The 13,828-nt window shown below is 39.5% G+C and overlaps 1 protein-coding gene across 1 annotated transcript in view; it reads left to right on the forward strand.

Moving 5' to 3' along the window:
• The first annotated feature begins 10,172 nt into the window (after positions 1 to 10,172).
• The window catches only part of CD4 (CD4 molecule), a 31,879-nt gene continuing 28,223 nt past the window's right edge, over positions 10,173 to 13,828 (forward strand). The window contains exon 1 of the mRNA XM_025165114.2: positions 10,173 to 10,219. The gene's annotated coding sequence lies outside the window, so the exon portion shown is untranslated. The remainder of the gene's footprint in view (positions 10,220 to 13,828) is intronic.

The following is a 13,828-nucleotide window of genomic DNA, read 5'->3' on the forward strand; positions in this document are numbered from 1 at the left end:
GTTCAGAAAATGCTTCTTTATTTTGTGGTACATGTAGCTTTGAACAAACTAAATTGCTAAAACTAAAGCCTAGAAAAATTTCCCTCTATTTATCCCCCCTCCCCTAATTGCCTTGGCGCCTCAATTACTCTTCACTTGGTGGTGAGCTCTTCCCTTCCTCCCACAGATACATAGCTCCTTCCTGGCCAGCAGGCCCCCACTGGCCTTGCCTGCAATTTGACCCGGCCTCATTGCCCATATAAGGTTAAGCTCCTCACCATCTCCTCATTGCCCATATAAGGTTAAGCTCCTCACCATCTCCCGTGACTACTCCTATTACAACCCTTAACTACTAGCTCCCCTCCCTAGTCACAATTGGCAGAAGCAAATCAAGCAAACTCCCATTGACTGCTATGTTTTGTAAATTAACAATTGTTGGTTGATGCAGGTTCTGACACATGGGTCTTGACTTCTGCGGAGGAGCTACACAAGTGGAAAGCTATCATCCCCCTTGCAGAACCTGAAGCTCAGAGGCGGGAGGAAGCAAAAATCCCCTCCAATGGGAAAATAGGATAAACAATAAACAAAAATGAAACACACACACACAGTTTCACAGCTGTTTCAACTGTAACCCTGCTGGGCCAGAAGTAAACCAACTCAGATTTCCAACACTGCTGATAACAAATGATCACAGAAATTTAGACTTACCTTTGAGCTGTTACAGGATATTTATCTGGAGATGTCCATTGACTTTTCCTAGGCCATTTTCAAATGAGATTTTGTTTTTTGTGGGCGATACACTATACAGAGAAGAGACAGAGTAAAAGTGAAAAAAATATCCTCAATTTCTATCTTAAATAAGATTAATATAAATAGGATGGCGACTTGGCTTTGTCTTTAGGCAAGATCTGCAATTAAACAATTATTCATAGGGAGAAATTGAAGTATTAAAAGAAAACAGTAGATACTAGCAAACATATTTGGAAAAGCTCATAGGTATCTCCTGTGACTCTAAATCAGGCTTTTCTAAGGACATTTCCACAATGCCATTGTTTTCATTCCCCAAAGAAAGATCAGCTGCCAGCCTCCTGGTGCGGAAAGAAGGGGAAAATTTCCAAAATTCTGGTCAATTTCTCTCCTCCTTTCTTCTGGACTACTGAAAGGGACCTGCAAAGCTCTCAGCACTGTTGCCAGCATTTTCATTACAGGTCTTGAAGCTCAAAAACCAGGAGGAAGGATGGGGTATGAGTTTCCTCCAACATTTCAACAATCTTAGTGCCATGGCAGAACCACACTGTACCTAAGCCAGAGATAAATCAGTTCAGATTCCCATTCCCTACAGGGCCTATTGTATCTAGTCTCTTTGCCAAGTTGGAATGGAGCCCCTCCTTTCAAGCTCAAAGTGTCCCCCCTCCCCCCGCCCAATAATAGCAAATATCTGAGAGCTTCATATCTTACTGCAATTATTGGAAGCTAGATACAAGTTTCCACAGCAGAAGCAAAAACATCTTATTCCTGGCACAAAGTGTGTACCAAGTGCAGATGGAATGTAGATTTGATGCTTAATCTTGCCCTTAATGCCAGCAGCTTTGGTGTTTTGATTGCATTCTTTCCTGTGGGATCTCCTGTCAGGAAAAGAACTGTCTAAATTGAGTTGTTAAGTAACCCAGATGCCTTTCTCCAACATGACTAGACCAGGTTTGGCCTGCTGAGTTTTAAGAACGGCTGCTGGGTATAACTGCTTTGTGCAAGCAGCCATTTGCACCCCCCACCTTCATGTATTATACCCGACTTCTGTCTGGTCCCTCAAGAGTTGTTCTAACGGTGTCTTTTTCACTGTAGATCTTGTCACAGCAGAGTCAATAATCTGAGACTCATTTGCAAAGCTCTACATTCTATTTCTAGGCCACTTGCAAGTCCCTCGGTGCCAGCTGAAGCTCAGTCAACAAACTGCCACAGATGTCAGGTGCTCCAGCTGCAACTGGAGACTGCCTGGCCTTTGAAGCTGGTTACCACATGCAGAAGTGTGTTGACCGGGCATTTTGACTTTCCTTGAGGTGCTGTTAATTGCAGGTACATGAATTATTGTTAGGCCCAGCCTGGGGTCGCTTTACAGGGTAAACCTCTGGTTATTCATAGTAAAATCTAGTAGGTGACAAGAGGTATGGAAGCCTAAAGGTACCACATAACTGAACAGGCAAAGGAGAACATTGATAATTGGAAAGGAGGACAAATGTGGAGGGTGGGGGGAGGAAGACACACTAACTGTTTAAGTTTCTTGCATCCATGACAAAACTTATAGTGAAAAACTGCAAAAAAAAAAAAAAAGTACTTAGGCCTACATGTATATGAAATTACTTTTTCTAGCATCAGAAAGACTGGTTTTTCAATCACAATATTTTTCCAACAAATCTTTATTTCCAAGAACATATGCTAGCAATAATACAGAATCGACTACTGCATGCGCTTTCCAAATTTCACCATGGAAATATATGACGAGTCCACAGACTCCAGTGATCATCGATTTGAAAAGACTGGATTGAAACCGATTGCTGGAATCAGGAAATAAATTAAATAATGAAAATCTAGGCTGTCAAGTCTATTGACAGATGAGGGAAAGAAAGAAGCAGACACTTTAGAAGGTCACAATACACAAAAGTTTGAATGACTACTGTTGTGAAAACAGTCCAAAATTAACAAAAAGCAAGATACTCAAAAAGCCAGACAATATTTGATTTTAAGGCTATGCCTGCCAGACAGAGGACATGAGAACAAAAAGGAAGACATATTTCCTCACTGGACGTCTGGTAACCCCATGGAAGCCAAACTTTCTGGCCTGCATTCGTGTGGCTAGAACACTTAACTGGACAGGAAAGAAGAGTGTCTTGGGAGTGGCATTAAAAATCAGTATGAAACAGCAGAAAGACATGCATTGGGGTCCAGCTGGTGTGCCATGGACCATGTTAGTCAGTCTAAAGTAGAGGTGACTCCCCTCTTCCCCTCCCAATTACATTCCCTGCTGTGTCAGGAATTCGGTAGTTTTGGAAGGGGCTTGCTGAAATCCTGAACTTAGAGAAGATAGGTTACTATTCCAATGAGACAGCTAGCTTTAAAAAGAAACAACCCCACACATCTGGAAATGGAGCATGGGTTGAGGGCCACAAACCACTTGCTAAGGCATAGATCATAATGTGTAAAGAAAAGTGGCTTGGTTTTTATAGCATACTGAACAAAATTAAAGCTACCGCATAATGGCCTAGGTATCAAGAGTGTTGTGTGCGTTCCATTTCTGGATACAAGAGAGTTACACAGTATTTAACTCTTTCCTTGGAATAGGACAAAATGAGAAAGAGTGCATTAAGGTAAGATACTCAACAATTAACTCTGGACACAAACAGAACACATGAACTCCCTTTTAACTAGGAAATGCCTGGATTTCTGTCCTGTTGGGACCACAGGTGACGTTATTAAGCATGTTTTGTGAATATGGGTGTGCTTTTATAAATGGGTGAGGCCTCTTGTGTCACAAAGATAAAAATGGTGAAGAAAATCTCACCAATATAATTTCTGCACAATGTAATACTATGAAAAGTACAGGAGCAGGTTAGCAGAAAAAGCAGTCTATCTTACATGTGAAATATTTTTTTAGCACATTTTTATTCCAGAACTCAAGGGGCATTTAAGATCCCAGAGTTGGTCATCTGGAACTGACCCAAATCAATCCTGTTGATTATATTCTCCTCAGACTTTCCCCTGGAATCATTTCTCTTGGCCTGTAGGTGATTTATCACTAAGAAAGTTAAGTCTTTTACTTATTTGTAACTTGGTTATTAGTTCTAGCCAAAAATATTGTCCCTAATACTGCAAACCCTATCCAAATGCCACCTGTTCTCCCACTAATGAGCAATGGATATAGGGGGAAAGAATGAGAAGCCCCATTTAAAAAAAAATATTTATTGATCATATTTACATAGCTGCCCATCTCACAAAACTGACTCTGGGCAGCGTACAACACTCAGTTAAAAAACCCATAAATACATATAAAACATTGAACTATAAAAACTATAAAAACACACGCAACAGGAGAGGATGATGTTAACTGTAGTAAGGGAGCCATTGCAAAATCTCCCTGGTTCCCTGGAACCCCCAGGCCTGATCCCATGGCTAGGTCTTGAGGGACTTGCGGAATAGAGGGATGGGGCTAACCTCACTTCTAGGGGGAGAAGATAGCGAACATTTTAGCCTCCAGCTTCCATCTTTAGCAGCCAGAATGGAAGGCCCAGCTAATCACCTCTTCTGGGTTTAGTGCAAGACTTGGCAGGACAGAAACAGCCTTAACTGTCTTGATGGATGATCTCTATGAGAAGAGAAAAAGGGACTGTGATTCTTTTTATTTTATTTTTATTGTGTGTTTTTTTCATCAGCTTTGAGACGAAGAATAACCAGTGAAACTTGGTTGGGGGTAGAGATTATTCCCCACTGCCAAGTTAAAGAACTTATACACTTGTTTTGACTTGGTAGAAAACTAGACCACATGAAATTTGCTGTAGCCATTGCTGATCCATAACTTTCTATTGACTGTGTTCCCAGACACAGACAGTTTCCTGACTTCCCTCCAAGATAATGACAGATTAATTAACAGATTTTAGACACCTTGAAAGGTGACCTCGAATGGCATCAGGATAAGGGGGAAAATGCTCCTTTGACATTGGTACAGCTAAAGACAAATTAACCCTGCCTCACTTATGGGCTGAAGACAAGACTGAGGCAAAATGATGGGGGCATGGTAGGGAAAAAAGTCTGTTTCATAGTTCGGTCTGGAAGATGGACATAGTTGCACCCCCCCAAAGGAGGTAGGTATAGTAGTACAAAGCACTTTTTGCCAGCTTTGTTGGATGTGGTCTTTCCTGTACAGGCAAAGTCTAGTGACAGTGATCCATGCTCTGATAACTCCCAGAATGAACTGTGGGTATGTGTAATATAAGAGATTGCCCTTGAAAAGGACCAGAGACTTCATATTGTACAATATTTGATTGCTAGAATGCTGACTGGTCAGTTTGTCTGTTGGTCAGTCTGTCTGTTTCTCCCAACAGTGGCCTTCAGGATTTTGCTGAACTCCAGTCCCAGTGTACCTCACCATGCCCACTGAGATCTGTAAGTAAAAAAAAAAATGGAAGCTCACAGGCTCCAAAACATCTGAAGAACCATATAAATGACGTCATGTTATATCAGTTATGTAGGCTCCCTACTGATCAGTGTATTTGGTAATAATCCAAAGTTCTAGTGTTTACCTTTAACAGCCTAAATGGCTTGAGGGCCAATACAAGGAGAACCTCCTCAAATTTCACCCAGGCCTGGCCTTGAGATATTCAGAGAAAGCCTTTCTCAGCATTTCATATATTAAAATGCCTAGGAATGTAGAAAAGCAAGGGCCCTCTCTGGGATGATGCTTCTGCTTTGGAAACCTCCCCAAGTGAAGTGTGTCTGATGTTAGCACATACTCTTTTCAAGTAACAATTCAAAGCTTGTTATATTCCCAAGTATTTCCTGTTACTGCGTTTGCAATTGAATTCTCTGAATTGTGCCATATTCTTGTTTAATGTTGAATTCACACTCTTTTTAATCAGGTACTGTAGAATCAATTTTTGGTGGGAAGACCTTCTCAGTTTAATGGCACTCCAATCTTGGAAGTGTCCTGGAGAAAGATGGTCGCTGCCTGCACTCTAGCTTGTTTTAACATTAGTTGAAGATATGCTTGTTCACCCAGGCATTTGCAGGTAACTTTTGCTCCAAGACATTTGCGGCCTTGCAGGCTTCCTTTTTAAATGAACTCCAATTATTTTATTATTTGGGCTCGCGGGACCATTTTTTCCCCCTCAGTAATTGTTTTTATGAAATTCCAAAGTTGAAGTTACTTTATCTGTTGGTTAAAATGATGTTATCTTTTATAATATTGCATAGTACTTTTAAATTGTGTTTGTTTCATTTTTTTTTTTTTTACTTTAAACTACCAGGAGTCTTTGGATTCTGGCAGATAGAAATGTGAGAAATAAATAGTTTTTCTGAAGATAATTTTGATTTTTTTAAAAAAAATACACAACAGGGCTCCTTTGTTGGGAAGAGTTGTATAAAATAAATTGGTAATCAGAGTGACAAATTAGATCACCTACGAAACTTTTTAATGGTTTATAAAGTTCTGGTTTATAAATTCTTCAAATACAGACGTATGTGCATGCCATATTCTCATGTAATTCCTGTTCACTTCCAAGGCTAATTTTCTTCCAGACTTATTGGCTCTCAAAAATCTATTGCTTCAGTCTGCCTTGCTCTGCCTCACATTAAAGCTAGGAGCTAGAGTAAGCATCAAATATATGCTGCAGCCTGAATAGCAGCAGTTCAGACATGGTTCTGTGATGCTTGTGGTATTCACTGTCTTCCCCACAGTACATGTCTATTTGTCACCCCACCTATAAATCAAAGCTGTGCCCCCAACTCCAGAGAGGGTTACAAGCTGCAAGGAAAGAGTGGGTGGCAGAGAGAGATGAAATCTCAGCAGTGTGTAGAACTTGGTGGATTTCCTCTGTGTTACCTATGGCTGGATCTCATAGAAAGATGAGCCACCAACAAAATGTGGGTGAGAAACCACAGAACCCCTCCTTATTTCTCTAAAGAGGAAAAAAATCACTGAAATTCAACATCATTATGAGATACCTATTTCCAGGGGCATCTTGAACTATTTGATTGGTCTATGAGCCGTGCCAGCCAACACACGGCATCTGAGGTTGGATATCTTCAGTAGGGTTATCTTATCAGGGCTGGAAAAATCAGAATGATACTGGATGCCAGCAAAGCATTATGAGTTTTTTGCATCACTTTACTGCTAGTGGTCATCTGGAGTTTTGTAGCCCTAATATATTAGCCCTGTCTTTTGAAAGTCTCCTGTCCTTCATACACAAAATATCAGAGATCCTGAATGCTCTGGTATGCAAATCAGTAAGAAATCATTTCACAAACAGTTCAGAGTTCATAAACTTCCCAGTTCAGGTTTGGGGCCTAGGCTGTCAGTTTGTGAACGAAGATACTTTTATTCATGGGCAAATTAAGAAGTGAACTCCACATGTAATTTGAACCTTAGGGCAATTCCAGGCCTCCTTTTTAGTCCACTAGTAGAATGCCTGCCTTGCAACAGTCTGTCTCCATCCCTAACAGTATGTATGTTGTTCCATCCCTTACCATTTTCCTTATTAAGAAAAAAAAACAACCCTTAAAATCTGCCATTTTTCATACATGGGAAAGTCTAGCCATGCTTCCATGGCCAATGAGGGTCATCTGCTTTAATACTGAAAGTCATTATTGTCAAATCCCCAGCCTCCTTTGCTGTTTATTTGATATCTAGGTGAACGCATTGGATTCTCAGGGCTAAGAGAACATAGATATTCATAGGGAGCAGTGAACTTTGTAGAACTACAGTATAAAGATACTCCTGTGGATTTCAGACCACATGTTCTTCTACCTGAAGAATGGAACATCAAAAGATGTTGTGGTATTAATCTTTTCTTGTTTAAGGAATTTGGAAGGAAAGGAAAGAAGACAGAAAGATGTGTTGAAGAACCCAAACAAGGTGGCAAACAGGTGGCATTATCTAGACAACCGTATAAAATTACATGAATGAAGCATGATAATTGAGCAATGTCTCATGTGGAAGCAGCGCAAGTTATAACATTTATGATCTCCCATGTTTTTTTAACCCCTTCTCCTATCTTTTCATTACTGCAGAAAATCCAGAATTAGAGTACAGCTTCAAATAGAAAACATGCACTTGAAGCACAGTGGGAAGGGTCATCAGTGGCAAAAGTGGAAGACATTTTGAGGTTGTCTCTCCTTTCTCTAAAAAAGCTTGCATTTTCATTCTGTGTCCTAGAGGAATTTACATTTACAGCCTTTTCTGTGTTTTGTCTTCTCTTGCTTTTTCTGCCTGCCAAATCTTCTGTAATAGAAATACTGTAGCTGGTGAAAACAATTCACATCGCTGCCTCTTTCTGTAAATCCTCAAGAAGCCCCAAGTGGATTTGATGTCCTTCTTTCCTAGAATGAATCAGTGGCCTTCACCATACCCATTGCAATTAGTTACTTAACAGGGGAATTTGGTTATTGTCATTCTTCCTTCTTATTCCTAATTACACGATTAGGAAGAAATGAGGCAAAAGAGGCAGCTTTATGCCCTAAAACTGGGAGAAGGATTTTGTAAATTACCACTTTTCAAACTAACTACCAAGGAGAAAAACCAAGTCAGCAAGTTTTCTGTTTGCAGTTGAAGCAGTCTGTGTACGCATGTGAGCATTCCTGGAAGTGGGAATCTGACCTGAGCAATGACTAGTGAAGCAGATGTTATAACTATAACAGAAAGGAGTTTTATTTACATGAAATGCATTATAGGGATAGACAAAGCCCAGCATCTAGCTAGCTACATCCTGCCCAGAGGATGTCAAAGTTAAAGAATACATGTGTTCTGTGCTTGTGTGCCTGGGAACAAAGGCAGAAGGAAGTGACTTTCTTCCAGTCTCTAAGACAAAGAGCAAGCAAAATGATAGACAAAGAGCGGACACAGAGGGAAACCTTAATTCTCTATCTACACCCTATTGCCCCACCTCCCCTTCCACTCAGTAGGTCAGGAGTTATCGAAAGATCAGTGGCACTAAGTTCAACCTCCAACATAGAATGTATACCATGAAATTGATAGGATTATGAAACTTAGTAGATCAAGTTCTAATAAGTTCTGAGAGAAGCAAGATGAGAAATTGACTGGAGATGGCAGTGGTCTCAGGGGAGATGTCATCAGTTCTTTTTTTATAAGGGATAATGGCAGCCCGGCAGAGATGAGACTTTATTGCAAAAAAGGCTTTATTATACAAATATACACAAAATACTTGAGATTTTGCAAAATCCTGCAAAAGACTGAGATTTCTTATTTGTTTTGCCTTTAACCTCATCTCTTTTCATTTAAAGAATTTGTCTTTTTATACCTTATTTTAAGTTAATTCCTTTTAATTAGACTTTGTTGTTTAACCCTGAAACTTTCTCTGGACTAACAACATCTGTGACCACCTTTCTTAGAGAGAAGACATTAACCACTGGTCATTATTGTTGAATAAGAGAATAGAGTATTGTAAAATTTTATGATATTTGCATTATAATATCAGTACACAAATGATGTAAATTTCATAAATGTCATTATTTGCACCATTATAGGTCCTTTGTATGATTACATCATCATACAAATGACATAAACTGCAGTGAGAATTTGGTCAGCTGTGAAGATTATTGTACCAAGGTCTACTGAAACAAAGTTTCACTCTAAGTTGAATGGAGTGGGAAGAGGTTAAAAATGTGTGTGATTAAAGAAAAATAAGGTCAAGAATGAATGAGTGCTGAATGCATCTGGGCTGAATGCAAACATGAGCAACTAGTACGAAAGAAATACGTTGAGTTATTTGATCACATAGAGTATAGGAACGAAGGTCAACTTGCAAAATAAATATATGAAGGAAGAATGAATGCGTTGGGAGAGGAAGAAGACTGAGAAAATCATGGTCGGATGAAATTGATTAGATCCTCAAAAAGAGAGCAGTGAGAACTTTCAAGAATAAAAGGAAATGCATGAAATGGTGTACGGATATGGTAGAAAGCAAGGATGATTTGCAAGTATAGAAAAGTTCAGAGAGGTATAGCAGAGAGTGTTGGTGTATACTAACTCTAGTTTGATTTCTCCCTTTTCCCCTTATCACCTGACTGTAGTTTCTTTTCCTTCCTTCCTTCCTTCCTTCCTTCCTTCCTTCCTTCCTTCCTTCCTTCCTTCCTTCCTCCCTCCCTCCCTCCCTCCCTCCCTCCCTCCCTTCCTTCCTTCCTTCCTTCCTTCCTTCCTTCCTTCCTTCCTTCCTTCCTTCCTTCCTTCCTTCCTTTTTCTTATTTCTTTCTTATTCTTTTTCTGCAATTTCTGTAAAATTGCTCATTCTGAAAGGGAATAGTGTGACTGATGTGTATCTGTGTGGGGTTAGGAGGAAAAAAACGAATTGAGTGCCTTCCTTGAATACATTATTTTGATTGTAAGAGGAAGGTGGTTTTTCTGTTTGGTTTTGTTTTTTCTGCTTTCCTCAGTTCTTGTCATCTGTAGATTAGCTAACATCTGCAAAAGACTCATGCGGAAGGAAAGAACGGAGAAGAAATAGAGAGACGGAACAAGGTAAGGGCATAGTTTTACTGTTTAGCAACATACGTTAATTCATTTACTTGATTTTTAAAAAATACATATTTAAAGAATGATGTTGCCACTCAAAACAATGTTTCTTAGGGCAGCTAACAATAATTTAAACCCATATCTTAAAAAATGCACTAAAAACTAAATGGTATGCAATCTGACATTTAGCGCAGCTCCACTTTAATCTCAAGCTAGTGTGAATCAATCTTCAACCTCCTTTTTGCTTATAAAAGATCAATCATTTTTTCACTTTTAAAATGTAGGTTATACCTGGTAAAAGAAGTTGCTGAACTGTGTTGTATTAATTTTTTTATTACGATTTCTATCTTTTTACTAGAATTCGGAGGCTTATTTTTTACCTTTTTCAGTTCAAACTATTATACTAGTTCTAATTTCTGTGGTCCCTTTTCATGTGGTGTTTGGAGACGGAGGGAGAGAGAAACTGGAATTATCTTATTTATCTATCAAAGTATTTTTTCATCTTTATCTTTACAGAAGGGTCCCAGAGTCAAGCATAAAGCAGTCCGTTCCCTAACATTTACTTTCTAAAAGGCATAAGACACAAAGAAAAGTTTTAGAAATAGAGGAGGAAAAAGATATGGTGATGGTTGCTTATTGAGTTGTCCAGATCAACAGGAGTATCCGTATTGTCTCTCAGAGTTATCACTCCACCTATTCTTTGCCTGGTCTGTCCTGTTTTTTTACTGATCTGTTTCTCTCTTCCTTTTCTATTATTTCTCTTCTCTTTTGTTTTCCCTTTCATCTAGTAAGCTTTATCTCCTTCTTTACCTTTCCCCTCAGGGCATATTGGCTTTTCCAAAATGGCTGTCAGAATAGAGATTACCATGTGGAGCTGGTGATGGCAGTTTACGGAACCATTTTTGCTTCTTCTATCTTCTGTTCAAGATGGTTGGACTTGCCATCTCCATCCCCTGCCTTCAAGTACTCTGAAAAGCTATATAATTTGGACACTTTGTAAAAAGCAGAAATAAACTTTCAGATAAACAAGTGAAGTCTAAGAACATAGAGAGCAGGATGATTGGAATGTACCTCCCCCCATTTTTTTAGCATTCACCCCCCCCCCCGCAACTGCATGTTTGGGTATATACGATATATACACTTCATTTCACTTAACCATCTTTTTGATCTGTCTTGGCCTTTACTCCAGCTCTTGAAAATCAGACTAAAATTTATCCGAGCAATTGCTAAGACTTACCTTGAAAATGGATTTATTCATCAAACAGGGCATTGCTCCCCCAGCTCATGCCCTTTTCCTTCATTCACAAGAGAAGAATTCTCCAATGGTACATTTCACACTTTGGATTCTCCTTTTATGCAGAATCTTTCTTTGGAGAACCAGAGAGACCCTCTCATTAGAAAATCATTTGAATAACTAGGAAGTTTTTCTGTGTAGAGCCTGGTGAAATGAGGGGGAATCGGGCAAGAGCATGTGGCTTTTCATTTAGCTCATAATTTGGTGGGGTTTCAGCAAAAGTATGTGTTGATGACTTGTTTACTATAAGTTATGATAATCCACTGCCCTTAAAGATACCTGCTCAGTTGCCAGAGTCAGCCGACTTTATAAATAAATGATACTAAAAGCATATTAAAGCTGGAAGTAATTCAAAACTATCTTTTGATGTTTACTTTAAATTAATTTTTTAAAAATGTGTCCCAGTCCAATAGCAGCTGAAGACCATCAAAGGGTCATCAAAGAGTTTTTGTTTCATCTGGGACAACTCACCCAACATTGCTGCTGTACAACCCTGCAGAGGAAAAACTGCCTAACGGGCCTGAATTATTCGATTCAGGGCTGGATGAGGAGACACCCCCCCCCACACACACACAACTACTCTGGGATATTTGCAAGTGTTTCATAGGGACAGGTTCTGGGCTAGCTTTCTCTATTAGGCAGGTGGATAGATTTTCCATCGGGTCTCTTCCTGTTAAGATTAGGAATGCATGTGTGGAAAGATCCTACGTTCAGCCCTTTAGCTGAGGGCAATGTCCAAGCTGGGAGATTACTGGAATACAAATAGAGAAAAACTTAACTTCTGATTATCAAACCTATTCTATGGCAGTACAAGAGACCAATAAACTACATACCTTCTGCACCATTGTGTCCTTTCAGTATTCTTCAACCTTCTTTTTATATATGTGTGTGTGTGTGTGTATATATATACACACTTTCAATAAAAATTATATATACATATAAATATATATATATATATATATATATATATATATATATATGTATATATAATTTTTATTGAAAGTTTTTACATAATTAAAAGATAAATAAGAAAAATATGTAAAAGAAAAGTAGAAAAAGGCAAAAGATAAAAGAAAAAGTTCTAGAAGCAGTACAGATAAAGAAAGGAAAAGAAAAAAGAAACTTAAACAAGCGGCTTACAATCTTCTTTACAGGTAGTCCTAGCCTTACATTCATTCGTTCAGTGACCATTCAAGGTTATGGAGGCACTGAATGAGGGAGACTTATGACCAGTTCACAAAGTTGTGGCCCTCACAACATCCTCCAGCTTGCAATTATGACATCCCAGGGAGCTGTGGTCATGAGATTGCCATTTGTGACCTTCCCTGCCGGCTTTCCACAACCAAAGTCAGTGAGGAAGCCAGTAGGGAAGGTTGCAAGTTGCTCTGGTAAGTCGCTCCCACTTTTTCTCCTGCCTGCAGCAACCCCTCCACACACGTGTCAGCCCTCCCAGGGTCTCCCCAACCCATGTGCAGCATGCGAGGGCCACCCAGGCCCTCCTGTGGCCTCCCATGACTTGCGCACAGCCTGCGTCGGCCCTCCCTTGGCCTCCCCCATACCACTACGGCACCACCCCACTCCCATGCTCTTTACCTGAAACTCCCACCTCTTCCCACTTGATGACCTGTGCATCTTGGGGTTACGATGGCAACCAGAACTGCCAGGATTGTTGTCACTAAGTGATGCAGTCACATGATGTCGCGCTTTACGGCTGTATCATTTAGCAATAGCAATCCCAGTCCCAGTTGCCATCATAACCCGAAGACTACCTGTACAGGTGTTATAAACAAACTTTTACCATCTCTCTCCCTTTAGAATTATATTATATAATTCCCTTCTTCCCATATTTAACCCTTTTTTAATCAGCAAATCTAGAGATCACCAGTTCATTTTTGTCCATTTTCAGCAAAAAGTTCATAAAAGTTTTCCAATCTTTTATAAAAGTACTTATTGTTTTGTCCCTAATCAAACAAGTTATTTTGCCATTTCTTCAAGTTCTGCCATCTTCACAATCTACTCTTCCATTGTGGGTACTTCTGTGTTTTTCCATCTTTGTGCATATAATAGCCTCACTGCAGTTACCATATATAAAACCAATCTTCCATGCACACTGGGTATCCATAAGTCCTAATAAAAAAAAATGGTTTCATCTGAATATTAATTTTAAACATTTGTTGCATCATTGAATGTATAGTGTTCTTCAGTCTTCTAAGCCCTGGTAGAGCTTGGTGGAATGCTGTGACATATTTGCAAGATACAAGGATAAAATTGATTGGAGCCTTCCCAGTTCTGGCAATTTAGTCTGTGGAGGTGGTAGATGT

The sequence above is a fragment of the Python bivittatus genome, unplaced genomic scaffold (assembly GCF_059951505.1).
Source record: "Python bivittatus isolate LINGU-HERP-01145 unplaced genomic scaffold, Pbiv_v1 ctg000270_np1212, whole genome shotgun sequence".
NCBI classification, from domain to species: domain Eukaryota; kingdom Metazoa; phylum Chordata; class Lepidosauria; order Squamata; family Pythonidae; genus Python; species Python bivittatus.